The 13,264-nt window shown below is 49.1% G+C and overlaps 1 protein-coding gene across 2 annotated transcripts in view; it reads right to left on the reverse strand.

The window, feature by feature from the left end:
* CSGALNACT1 (chondroitin sulfate N-acetylgalactosaminyltransferase 1) overlaps positions 1–12,141 on the reverse strand; it is a 321,372-nt gene extending 309,231 nt beyond the window's left edge. Inside the window, exon 1 of one of the 2 annotated variants that reach the window (XM_061177598.1) lies at positions 12,064–12,141. The gene's annotated coding sequence lies outside the window, so the exon portion shown is untranslated. Of the gene's footprint in view, positions 1–1,339; positions 1,362–12,063 lie in introns of those variants that run through there. The other variant, XM_061177601.1, reaches the window with a different exon arrangement.
* Positions 12,142–13,264: the final 1,123 nt, after the last annotated feature.

Consider the following 13,264-nt stretch of genomic DNA (forward strand, 5'->3'; position numbering starts at 1 on the left):
TAAAGCTATTTTAAGATTCTTTAATTTAGTCAAATTAGTTTCATCAGAAATATCTGTTCAGAAGACTGATTCATGAAAAATGCCAACTATAGATAATACATCGCTCCACTCATTTTTTAAAGGTTTCATAATCTTTGTAGCAGGCCCCTTATTAATGGCCCGACGGTGCTGAACCCTTCACCAAACCCTCCTGCACTGTATTAGGTACACGGGCACTCTGATAGGAGGAAAAAAAAAAAACACAAATGATCCAGGAAGCTGAGGTATGTCGCAGGTAACGAGCAGACTATTACCCTGATAATCCAGGCTTGTGCTGAGCGCTTTGCCTAATTAGACTTCACACAAGGGGGGGATAAACGCTTTAATATTTAACAAGTATAATGGTGTAATCGATGTACACAAATTACCTGATAAGGAACATGGCTTATTAAAGAGAGAGACAGATGGCTACGGGAGAGGTATTATCACTAAATATAACATCTCACAGGCTCCCACTGTGAGCACCAGCGACGCATCACCACTCCAACCCCAGTGACTCCATGCCTTATTTAGTCCGTCCTCTTGCTCGGGAGCCTAGAGTACGCCCATGTCACAGATTTAAGAAAATCACTTGGTGGAAACAGATCACCTCTGCTGTTTCTCAAAGCGTCTTAACCACTCTGGCTGCTGTCAAAATCCCAGTGAATCAAGATCTCCAGCATCGGGGCTTCCCTGGTGGCGCAGGGGTTGAGAATCCGCCTGCCAATGCAGGGGACACGGGTTCGAGCCCTGGGCCGGGAAGATCCCACATGCCGCAGAGCAACTAAGCCTGTGCGCCACAACTACTGAGCCTGCACTCTAGAGCCCGCAAGCCACAACTACTGAGCCTGCACGCCACAACTACTGAAGCCCACACACCTAGAGTTAAAAAAAAAAAAGAGAGACCTCCAGCATCTCTCTTATAATCACGTCAGTGCGATAATTAGTCCTCCTTTATATAACCTTCAAGAACACTTAATGTGTTGGAAGCCTTCCTGACTCTGTTAGATCCAGCCAGCCTGCCATAAGATTATGAATGCATAATTTGTTTACAGGTAGCTTGGAAGAAAACACCAAGCAAGAAAACAGTATGTGGGAAGACAGTTGCAAACAGGCACGCTTATGAACAGCAAATGATATTAAAAAAGACTTTTCTTTTGGGGTGGGTAGTTTGTTTGGTTTCTCCAAGGTCAGCTTTACACTCACCTGCAGGGACCCTGGAAGGTAACGTGCCCTGTTCGTGAACACAGTTTCTCACAAAGCCTGTTGACTGTTCAGTTGCTGCCTCTGTTCATTTCACGCGTACTTACAAAGAACCTACCGTGTCTACACACTGCACCTTGCTGCTTGCAGCGCATCCAACAATGGTGTGAGCTGTGGACCCCATGCTCCAGGTCTGCAGTCCTGTTCAAGAATGACACAAAAGCAACTGCAAGGCCGCTGCCACATCACACTTGGTACCCATGGAGGCGCCACGCTTGGGCACAGGAGCTTCAGCGGCAGACAGACTTTGTGCAAACGCTGGGTCTCCCTGCCACGCCATCTGCCCCTGCCAAGGCATTCCGTCTACCTGAACCTCAGTCCTTCCAGTATTTTTATATGGGTTTAAAAACAATTCCACAAATAAAGTGCTTTGGATACTGCCCAGTACCTAGTAGATTTCTTCCTAAGCTTCTGCCACTTCTGCACTCCCAGGGAAAAAAAAGGGCCTCAATTTAATTAAAAAGCCAATAATTCAACCCCTGACTTAGCTGCAGTGATACCCATATCGACATCTTACTTCTCTTTGACATAAACAATTTAATTTTTGACTTGTGTCCATAAACAAACTCCTCCAGAACTATTCTTAGCAAGTGTTTCCAGAAAGATCATGGATTTGAAGTGCAGAGAAAAAAGAGTTTCACATTTTAATCCAGATGAGACTGGGATCATTTGGAGTCAATTTGATTCATGAAGTTTATGGCCATGATTTCCATTTCTGATGCTGTAAAATCAACAGGAAATTAAAACTAATCCCATTGACCTTGAAGTAGGCACTGAGAGCTTACATCTCCAAGGAAGATGTTCCACATGTCACTAAGCTATGGCTTAATAATATAGTCCCTTCTTTGTATTTCACTCTACTGAGAGCTCCTTGAGGTCAGAAACCCCTGTCTTTTCACCTGTGTATCTCTAGCACTGAGAACAGTGCTGGGCACACGGTAGGCGCTCCATAACCAGATTCTGAAAAACCTAAGAGCAGGCCGTTGTGTAGGTGGCATCATTGTCGGGGCACCTAAAACTACCTGCCAGCTGGCGGTGCTACCCAAGGATGCTGCATGGCCCATCAAGAGCAGTGGGATGGAAACAAGGCACCTGGGCTCCATTCCTGACAATGTCATTCCCCTCAGTAGCTGGGCCATCTTAGATAAGGCACTTCACTTCTCTGGGCCTCTTTCTGTTCATCTGAAAAATACGGAGATAGTCCAAATGATCTCAAATGGTGCTATTATTTCTGCAAAATACTTACGTTGGTCCAACTGATCTCAGAAATAACATTATTTCTGTTGATGTATTCTTGCTAAGCAGTGGTCCTCCCGTGACTTCTAACTCCAACAAGTCACTGACAAAACCGTTAAATGAAGTCTACAAATCCTCCAGAATCCACGTGTCCCCTTCAGATGCACGATTTTGCCATTTCAAAGATTTTTTAGTTCATATAGATAAAATAGATGAACATGGCTAGCTTTAGTCAAAGCTTCTCCATTCATTCTCTGACTCTTATTCCGAAGTGACTAAGAGCTGCAGTAATGCCTGTCCACTTCACACTGGCATGACATTTGCCCCCAAGATAATGAAACAGTCACTTACAGAGACCAGGGAAGAGAGTTTTAAAAAGCTGGTGCCTCCCACGTGCCTTCACCCCAGGAAGGGCTGTCCCCACAAGCCAAACAGTCACCTCCCCGTGCTTTCAGGCGACCAGACGGGTCTAGTTCCTGCATCTCCTCCTGTCTCCGGCCTCGTTTCCATCAGAACATGAGACACCCGCTCTGCGTAAAGGGCGTGTTCTCATGGCCTCTGCGCTCCACACGAATAACCGCCCAGGCACTGGTCCAGACTCACTCTTGGAGGAAGAGAAAAAGGTAATTCCAGTGACGCTGGATAAATTCTCCTGTATGCCCAAGGATATTCATGGAAAACACTCTCACGATTTTTAATTACTTAAGTGAAAAATATCCTCTCTACAAAGAAAACCCATTTTTGAGACAATCCAAGGCCCAAGATGTAGAAACAGCTCACTTGATCCAGCAGAGTAACTAGCTTTATGCTCAGGTTTTGGCTTCAGCCACCGTTTGGACTGATGAAGCTGTTCACAGTCCATAAACTTTATTGCTTCGCATTCAAATGGCCCCTGAGTCTCAATGATTAAATTCCTACTTTAGGGATTAAGAACTTGCCCATGGCCACAGAGTGAGTCAGCTCGGGAATCCTTTCTCCACCGACCTAGTCTCCTTCTGCAGCAACACGTGTACACCTCCATCTGGAGGAGAGATACAAAACAAACAAACAAACAAAACCCCCTTTACACTCAGCTCTCTCGTTAGTGTGGCCCAGAAATCTATGGGCCATGAGTTCAGTGAAAAGACAAAAGGACCCTCCCACATGTCCACACCAAAGGACATGCTTTAGATACAAGAGCTTGCAGGTCAGAGCCACATCCAAAGAAATATCCCCCCAAACACAAGTCTCCTCCGCTGGGTTCCCATTATGTAGCCACAAACGTACTTAAATAAATCTTATTTCTATGCAAATAAGACACCCAAAGGTACCCTGGGTATTTTGAGTTATTTATGTCGAGGCCCAAGAAGTACTTATTTTCTATCCATCTGTAAGTAGAGTAGATGGGAAATAAGCCAAGGACGGCAAGTATCCTTTGGGCAGCTCACTGAAATAGCCGAGGGACACTAAGAATTCCTTCTTGAACGGCAAGACCCCGTCACGGTCCTGCCCCTCTCAGCCTAAGACCATGAGCTACGTGAGGATACCGAGGGCAGTTTTCTGGGATCAGAGTCTACACCCAGGCACCTTATCATAGGGACATATACACAGCAGGTGTTCAAGACGTATCTGATTATAATCATCTAGGACTTAAGACATTAAAAACTTCCTTCCTGCGCGCCTATGTTTCCCTTCCACCTTCCTTCCTGTGCACCTGTGTAATCACAACAGCTGATGCTACCAAGTAACCACCTCGTGCTAAGCCGTTCACATACATTCTCTAAATCAATCAGCAAACTGCCCAATACGATGGGCACTATTATCCTCACTTTACAGATGAGAAAACTGAGATCTAAAGAATTCAGTAACTTGTCCAGGATCACAGTTAAGAAAGGGTGGACCTGGGTGAACTGGCTCCACCGCCCAGGCCCGTCCCGGAGCTGACCAGACGGTCTCACTTATTAGAGCAATCAGCAAACATTCATTCCACTCAGCTCCCCGGAAACCAAAGGAACCAACCTGGAATCCATTTCAAGGATTACTCTCCTCCCCACAAAACTATCCTTCTGTCGCTTTTTTAAAGTCTGCTTGTTCATTTCATTTTAATACACTCTATTAATTCTATAAAATGGGCTTTTGAAAATTACAGTAGCTTACTTTAAACAAACTGTTCCCCGATTCAATACGTTTTTTAAATTTCTCGCATTTTTTTTAAATGCTGAATCAAGCTTCTCTTGCACCTGGGCAGGTTCTGTTTGCTTATTCACAGAAGGGCTGGTTTATGCCCATGAGCCAGTGCAGAATAAATGAGTCAGGGCCTCCTGCTCCCTGGCTGAGGTAGCCGGTCCCAGACCGTAATGATTTTGTGAAGCCCGCGCTCCATCCCTACCACACACGGCACCTGCCCCAGACACCAAACAAGGTGGCCCATTACCATAAAACCACTAGGAACATCTCCCTGAAAACACCCCTGATCTCACAACACAGCCCACGCTCCAGAAAGGCCAGCAGGACCCTAAACAGGGCCCTGCGGACCGGGCTCCCGGCCTCACCAGAAACAGATCTGGGTGTGTTTAACCGAATCTCCAACTGGAATAAGTAAAGGCTTATTTTCCCATGATACCGGCTACCCCTTGAAGATCTAGAGTGAGAACTGGCAACAACTAGTAATTTTGACTTAGCTGTTTGCTGGGAGAGGCTGCAGTGCTTCTGGAAAAACCCTGCAGTGGGAGGCCAGGGAGCTGGAAGTCCGTAACAGGCCCTGCAGCAGTGGGGGAGGCAGTGCAGGAGGGCTGCAGGCCTCTCCCCACGCCTCAGCACCGCCCGCCAGCCACAGATCTGAGCCGCCTGACCCCCTCGTGTCCCCAAGGACAAGCTGCTCACGTTCTTGCCTCGCCCTCCACGCACGTCTCAAACCCTTTCCACTCAGCCCGCCTCTGACTTCTTTTCTGGCCTGTTCCAATCTCCATGGGACCCGAGTTCCTGGCTACTCCCCCAGAAGACTCTCATCCCCACCCCCGGGACCCATAGGCACCTATGCTGGGCTCCAAGCTGCCCTTGCTTCCTGGAATCCATCCTCCTCTGGGCCTCCTGGGTAACAAGCCAGCGTGACAGGAACGCTACCCTGGCACCAGCTCACGTATCACCCAACCCCGCTGCCGGGTCTGTCCCAGCCCCGCAAGGGAGAGCCAGAAAGGAACATGTGGAAGGATTCTATCTTGGAGTTTAAGTATCTTTATCTCTCCCAGCCCCTGTAATTGGTGGAAGTGGGAGAAGAGACAGGTAAGATGGGGGAAGAGGAAGGGCACCGCTGTGGGTCAGTACCCACCACCTCCAGCGGCCTGATGGCTTCCCCATGCATCTCATTTAATTCGTGCAACAGCCTACCAAGTATTATTATTCCCCATTATGCACACAAGAAACTAAGCCTCAGAGATGTCCACTGATGGGGCAGGACCCCCAGTCAGTGAGCGACAGAGCTGAGATTCAAACCCCAGCAATGCCCACCCCGAAGGCCCAGAGCCTTCCTCTGCGCTGCAGCCTTCCACATCTTCGCCGTCTCTGTGGTGTCTGGCAGAGTGACTCCAGAGAAGAGGTGAGTAAGAAGTATTTGTTGAGTGAATGCATGAACGCCTGACGCCAGCCTTCACACCTTAATATTCTGCAACCACACGCTGGCTTTTATTCATATATTCTGCTTATAACATGCCTGAGAAGCGCCTTCACAAGACGTTAAACGTTGTACAGAAATAAGTTGTACCACGCTGTATTGTATTTCGAGCTACTAGGAAAAGCCACATATAAAAATCTATAAATAAAAAGTGCTGAAGCAGACCCACTGATAACAGTTCATTTGTCATCCTGCTCCATCGTGTCTAGAAAAGGATACAGATACAAGAATCTAAGGGAAATCAATGTTTTCACATTTTGTTAACCCTCAGAACTCGAAGACGCTTTCTGGGCTACCAATTCAAAGACTATGGATGCTGGAAAAGACAGCACAGAGGTTCTGGAGCCGGGCAGACACGGACTCAAGGCTCAGGCCCGCCACCCACGAGCTGACCTCGGGCAGGTAACTGGCCGCCCTACACCCTGGTTTTCTCATCTGCAAAAATGCAGAGAATAATAGCGCGTATTTCCTAAGGTTGCTGTGCTGATTGAATGAACAACTCACGGCCCACATTTCGCAGAGCAGTTGTCACGCGGTTAAGGGCTCTGTGTGAGCCGTTTCTGACACATGAAGAGAAGAACTCTAATGGAAATGTAGCAAGAAATCTGAAAAGAATGAATCACTTGCTTTTGCAAACATTATTATAAGCACTAAGTTCACCTGAATCCTCTGTTCCAGATTATTGTGCCTACCAGCATGGTCTACCCTGAAAGCAACGCTATCAGTAATGATAATAATAATAATCACCACCACCGCCAGCAGCCGCAATGATACATCTCTCATCGATCATGTGCCCGGCACTGTTCTAACCACTTGTACAGGTGTAAGCCTCACAGACAGTTGTGTGGACAACTGTCCCACGAGAGTGCCCGACGGGAGGCGAGCAGGCTGAGGCCCACACTCTGCTTCCCACGCTGTGCACCCTGGCGCGGACGCTCCACCTTAAAGGGGCCCCTGCTGGGCTGGCAGCCCTGTTCACAGAGGTTAGCTGCCACATTAACTGAGCAAGTTTCTAAAGACAGCAGACAGAAGTAGAAGGTCACTTTGGAGAGTACCCAGGACCTAAGTCGAAGACCATCATCTTAGTAGTTTCGTTAACAGAGTAGATGAGGACAGCCCCAAAACACCAGTGAACAGCTCCTATCATCAAGTTGCAGGGTATGTGCTCACGTCCCTTGAGAAGGGAAAATAAGCGGCCCGGGGGGTCCAGCATAAACAGACAACTCCCATCTACCTCCTCCCTGCCTCCTACTTCCCTCTTCCTCCATCAACTCAAATATCCCTTTGGGTGAAAAGGAAACAGAGTAACAGATATGACCCCAGGATAACCAAATGTATGTTTTGCACTGTCCAAAAGCAACAACTAAAATGATCTGTGCATCAAAGTACTGTTTCACTAAGTCACAGGATCCAAACCTCTCTGCAAACTCTAGTGCTGCTGTTTCTGTGCATCCAGGGCCCAAGTGCAAGTTCCTAAAAAAAGACTCCCATGTATAAACATGCAATTCCTCCCACCTGGGGCTTCCATCATCTTGGTCAGCTCCAGGCTGCTGTCCAAACTCACATGCCTCGCCTTACACGCAGCTCTACACCCATCACTGTGGCTGAGCCTCGCCTCCTTCTGGGGGAAGTCGGGGAGGCAGGGAGACGCAGGGCCTTCACCGGCGGGATGTTTGAGGGCAGCGGCAGCGCTCCCCCAGTTTAAAGAAGCGTTCTTGTGCAAACAGGATCTGTGTAACTCTTTGACATGCTCAGAATCCTAAACATAACCCCCAAAAGTTAGCTAACTCATCGGGAAGTGATAAGAAGAATTATCTATGACTTTCACACAGAAGTTCTCCTCTTCCCCAGTTCTTAGTAATGATCTAGACCTTGAAAGAAAGGCAGCAACGATCAGACTGCCTTGCTTTAAAGTCCCACCACGTGATGTATATCCAGACAAAACTATAATTCAAAAAGATACATGCATCCCTATGTTCATAGCAGCACTATTCACAATAGCCAAGATATGGAAGCAACCTATCTGTCCATTGACAGATGAATGGATAAAGAAGATGTGGTGCATATATACAATGGAATACTACTCAGCCATAAAAAAGAATGAAATAATGCCATTTGCAGCAACATGGATGGACCTAGAGATTATCATACTAAGTGAAGTAAGTCAGAAAGAGAAAGATAAATACCATAGGATATCACTTACATGTGGAATCTAAAATATGACACAAATGAACCTATCTATGAAACAGAAACAGAATCACGGACATAGACAACAGACTGGTGGTTGCCAAGGGGGAGGGGGTTGGGGGAGGGATGGAGTGGGAGGCTGCGGTTAGTAGACGTAAGCTTTTATATAGAGAATGGATAAACAGCAAGGTCCTACTGTATAGCACAGGGAACTATATTCAATATCCTATGATAAACCATAATGGAAAAGAACATATATGTATACATATACTGAATCACTTTGCTGTACAGCAGAAATTAACACAACATTGTAAATCAACAATACTTCAATAAAAAACACGCTGAAAAAAAAGTCCTGCCACGTGAAAATCGGAATCAGAAGTCTGATAACGTACTGAATTCAGAAGAAATCCCTCGGTAAGATTTGGGGCCTGCAATGCGCTGAACTCTTCTGTAATGGTAGTTAGTTTTACTTTACCGATTACTGGTATTTAGCTTGTCACTGTAATTACATTTCAGTGAAAACCTGAAAATACAATATTCTCTTATTCACTCACAAACCATATGGCAATATTTTCAGTCATCGTGTTTGCTTACATACCTTGTCGGTATTTTTTTCTACCAAATAGCAAATTCCATCTGACAAATAAAAACACCAACACACCTTCAAGTTGTTCAATAGTCTCAAGCCTGACTAACTTCATTCAAGCTCTAATTTAGAAATAAGAGGACTTTTCAAAAACTCCCAGAAGAAAAATGCCTTTCAATGATACATCTTGGAATGTAATGAAATATATATTTTTATGCGTGGAATTTCACGTGGCCCCTTTTTTAAAAAACACAAGACACCAGCAGCTCCTACTGGCCAGATAAACTCCTTGAGAAACAAGTTATTAGCGCTCCAAGTACCAATTTGGGAAATAAAGCAATTTTAAACACATTAAAAGATAAAAATAAACTCTACCAAAAACGTACTCCCCAAAACCCCTGAAAAATACTAGAGCTAAATCATATATTTGAATTTTTAGACAGTTTTTTTAAAGTCATATATTGGAATATGAGGATATGCAAAGCAAAAAGCCCGATTATTACATCTCCTTTAAACCTTTAAAGTTATTCTCAGATGGTACCGAATCTGTCATTTAAGACCACTTGCACATATTTTTTCTTAACATCTTTATTGGAGTATAATTACTTTACAATGGTGTGTTAGTTTCTGCTTTATAACAAAGTGAAACAGTTATACATATACATATGTTCCCGTATCTCTTCCCTCTTGCATCTCCCTCCCTCCCACCCTCCCTATCCCACCCCTCTAGGTGGTCACAAAGCACCGAGCTGATCACCTGCACATATTTTTAGGCCTTTGGTAATGCTTTTCACACAAGGTTGCCCTTTTCTAATAAAGTATTCCGTGTGGCGAACCCAGGAAGTTAAGTTCCTTCGCTACCTTACAGGACATAATAATGGCAAAGAATGACAGCCTGGGTGATACGCTATGCAGAAGAGGCCCCTAGTGGTGGAGCCGCTGCTCCGACTTGGCTGCGTAAGCTTTTATAAGACTGCTTCACCACCAGGGCAAAATCGATAGGTAATCAAGTCTACCTGAGCTACCTACCTTCTTTAATAACCTCTATTAGCCCTAATATACAGTAGGGCCATCATTTAGAATCCCAAGGTCCTTTCACTAGGAATAAAAAACATGTGACCTGAAGAATAACTTCATTACATCCTGTCTTTCAAATCCACAAATACTGATGAAGCCGCGCGCCCTGCCCGGCCTGAGCTGGCCTGGAGAGACAGGGTAAAAGCGAGAGCAAGCACTGTGCAGAGCTTCCTGTGCTTTCTTTCCAGTGTGACAACATTACACTGGGGACAGAGCTAGAGCAACATGAAGACCGGGAAGTACAATGCGTCATCGTGTGACCTCGTGATGGATTCTTACCAACAGGAAAAACCTGAAGTATTGCCCACCTCCACCTCCAGAGTCTCAGCCCCTCACTTCCAAACACCCAGACAGGGCAGCATCTGAGGTTCTTCAATCAAGGGTGCTTGAAGGGATGGATGGGAAGGAAGGCTGCACACAAGGAATTTTAAGTTAAAAACAGCAACAACGCTGAAACATGCCAGACCTGGGGGTTCCTAAAAGTCAAGGAAGACAAGAGACAACTTTTCCAGAGCACTTAGTGTGCTCTGGGCGCTGGGATAAGCTCCTAGGTGTTACTTCCTTTTTCCCAACGTCTTCATAAGGTGAGGGATATTACTGGCATTTTACAAAGTCGAAACCAAGGCTGTGAAAGGGTGACTTGCCCAAGGTCATACAGTTAATAAATGGGAGGCTGCCTGGAGCCCAGGAGTCTGGGACGGCAAAGCAAAAGTTCCCTTCGCTTTCGTGTCATCTGGTGAATCCAAAAGCTTGAGATTTTGCTTTGAACCCCATTATGACAGTTTGCAATCTGGAGCACAAAGATGAACAGAATTAAAGCATTTCAATGCTGTATACTTTAGAGTACACATAGGATGGAAAGAACCATCACATGTTTAAACCGTTACGGCCCATCTCTCGCTTTCCAGGAATTGACCCTCTCCGGGAGCACAACACGCCGTCCCATGCCCTAGTATGCACTATTACACGTGTCCGAGTCATTTTTTACGACTAAGACTTTATGTTTTTTGCTTTATGCTTCTATATCTAAGTTTGGCGTTTCTGCTTCCAATTAGCAACATGACAGCACCGCGCAGGGCTTGTTAATGTTCACTGTTGCAAGTAACGCTACGACAATTACGAGTTTCTTGTTTGAAAATGTTAACAAAATCCAACAAACCCGGTAGAATTGAATTTCCATTTCTAGTAAAAAGACGTGAAAGAACAGTTAATTATCTTTATTATCTAGACCTCTCTAACGACATTTAAGTAAAAACCACTCCGAGGCTTTGAAATCAGAATAAAAGCGGAGTTGGCGGCGAAATAGCCACTCTATTATGTACGCGGGCTTCCCAAGGCTCGCTGTTTCGGCGTGCACGGCGCTGTTAGACCTTCTCCTCTCCCATCCCTTGGCTCATCGGTGAAAAGATAAATTCAAAGTCACCGACCGGCGTGCAGGTGCAGGAAGCGCAGCGGAAACACCAACTTCGCGGCGTCTCCGTACAGCTCTCCTCCGCGGCCGCCCTTCACCCCCAACCCCACACCGTGCCCTCGAGGGGCCCCTCCGCTGACCGCGCACAGCACTTCCTCCCGGCATCTCGGATCGCGGCGACCCTCAGGCACGTTCGCCCCGGCCCGGGTCCCAGGCAGAGGGCACGCTGCCCACCTCCACCTGGGCGCGCCCCCCGCGCCCTCTCCATCCCAGCAAAGACGACTCTGTGCAGCCGCAGCTAAAGCAGTCACGCGGGCACGTGCAAAGGCTACTTTTTAGTCGGTGTTCAAGAAAGTCATCAAACAGCTGAAGGCCACCAGAGTCTGGTGAAGCCACAGCGACCCCGGCCAGCAGCGCCCGGGGCCCTCCCGGGAAGCCTCCCCCGCGACCCCGCGCGCCCACCTGCGGGCGCCGCGCCACCCCCTCCCCTCTCCTCCCCCACCCCCCCCCTGCGGCGCGACCCCCTCCCCGCGGCACCGCCCCCCACGGCCGCGCGAGCCACCCGTGGTGGAGCCGCGGGGCGCGAGGATGCCGCCCCGACGCCCACGCCCGGCCGGCCCGGGCCCGACTCACCGCGAGGCGCTGCTGGCCGGCTCCCGCCGCTCCCGCCGCCGCCGGCTCCTCCTGCGCGGCGCCGCGGGCTCGGCTCCACCTCCCGCTCGGGCGGCCGCGGAGCCTCCGGGGACCCGGGGGCGGGGAGCGCGGGACCGCGGCCGAGCCCCGCGCCGGGTGGGGGCCGCGAGCCGCGGGGCGCGGGGCGGGGGTCCCTCGGGCCCGAGCCGCTGCCCCTGCGGCGGGCGCGCCCGAGACCACCCCGCAGGTGGCGGCTCCGCGCGCGCCTGAGACCCGGCGAAGTTGAGGGAGGGGCGAGGACGCGGTGGCGGTGGGGCCCCAGCAGGGGGCGTCGGTGTCCACTCGGCAAGTGTGGCCCTTCCTCTTTCTGGACTGAGACCCCCGCCCGACCCCCTCCCCCCAGCCGCCCTGTCCCCTTGCCTGCTCTCGGCTGCCCTCCCCTCCCTGGGCCGACTGACTTACCCAAACTTTGCACATGGCACTTTGGAGGATTAATCCCGCAGTCGCGGTCTCTGCGGCCCGAGTGGGTTATAACCCTTCACTAGAGAGCTGTTACTCACAGTGAAGGTCAGAAAGCCCGTGAGCTCCGCGACCCCACCGCCGTGGGGAAGTGATGTCTGCAGGGAGCCCTGACGGCCACTGGGAGGCCGAGGAGGTCGGTCGGAGCGGGTGGAGAAGGATGGAAAGCAGGCAGGCGAGGTGTTGAGTAATAAAGCGCCTCCCCGCTCTCACACACACACACACACACACACACACACAGAGGCCCTTGGGGCCACAAGTGCCCTTGACTTGCCAGTGCTCCAGCGCTCCTCTGCGGGAGGGGGAGGTATTTTGAACCCCAATTCTCGGTATAATGAAGGAGACTCGGGAGGCAACAGGGTCCGCCTGGAGGAGGCCATCTCTCCACGCAGCTTGCAGAGGCGCCCACGGCTGAGGCAAGGCAGGACCAGAGCTGAGACCGGTCCTCCGGCGCCTGGTGCTCCTTCTACTGCCCGGCCAGCAGAATGCCCAGGGTCCCCATCCCAGAGATTTGGGGGCACAGACTGTATGTGGGCACAGGCTGGTAAGTCCTGGAGGCAAGCACCTACTGACCCGCAAGAAGCACTCCAGAAGCCAGCATCCCAGCAGCAAGCCTGCTTCCTACGGCAACTCCCCAGACCACCCCAGGCCACCCTTCTTCCAAGGATGCCCCGGGACCTCA

The sequence above is a fragment of the Eubalaena glacialis genome, chromosome 20, assembly GCF_028564815.1.
Source record: "Eubalaena glacialis isolate mEubGla1 chromosome 20, mEubGla1.1.hap2.+ XY, whole genome shotgun sequence".
Lineage (NCBI taxonomy): Eukaryota > Metazoa > Chordata > Mammalia > Artiodactyla > Balaenidae > Eubalaena > Eubalaena glacialis.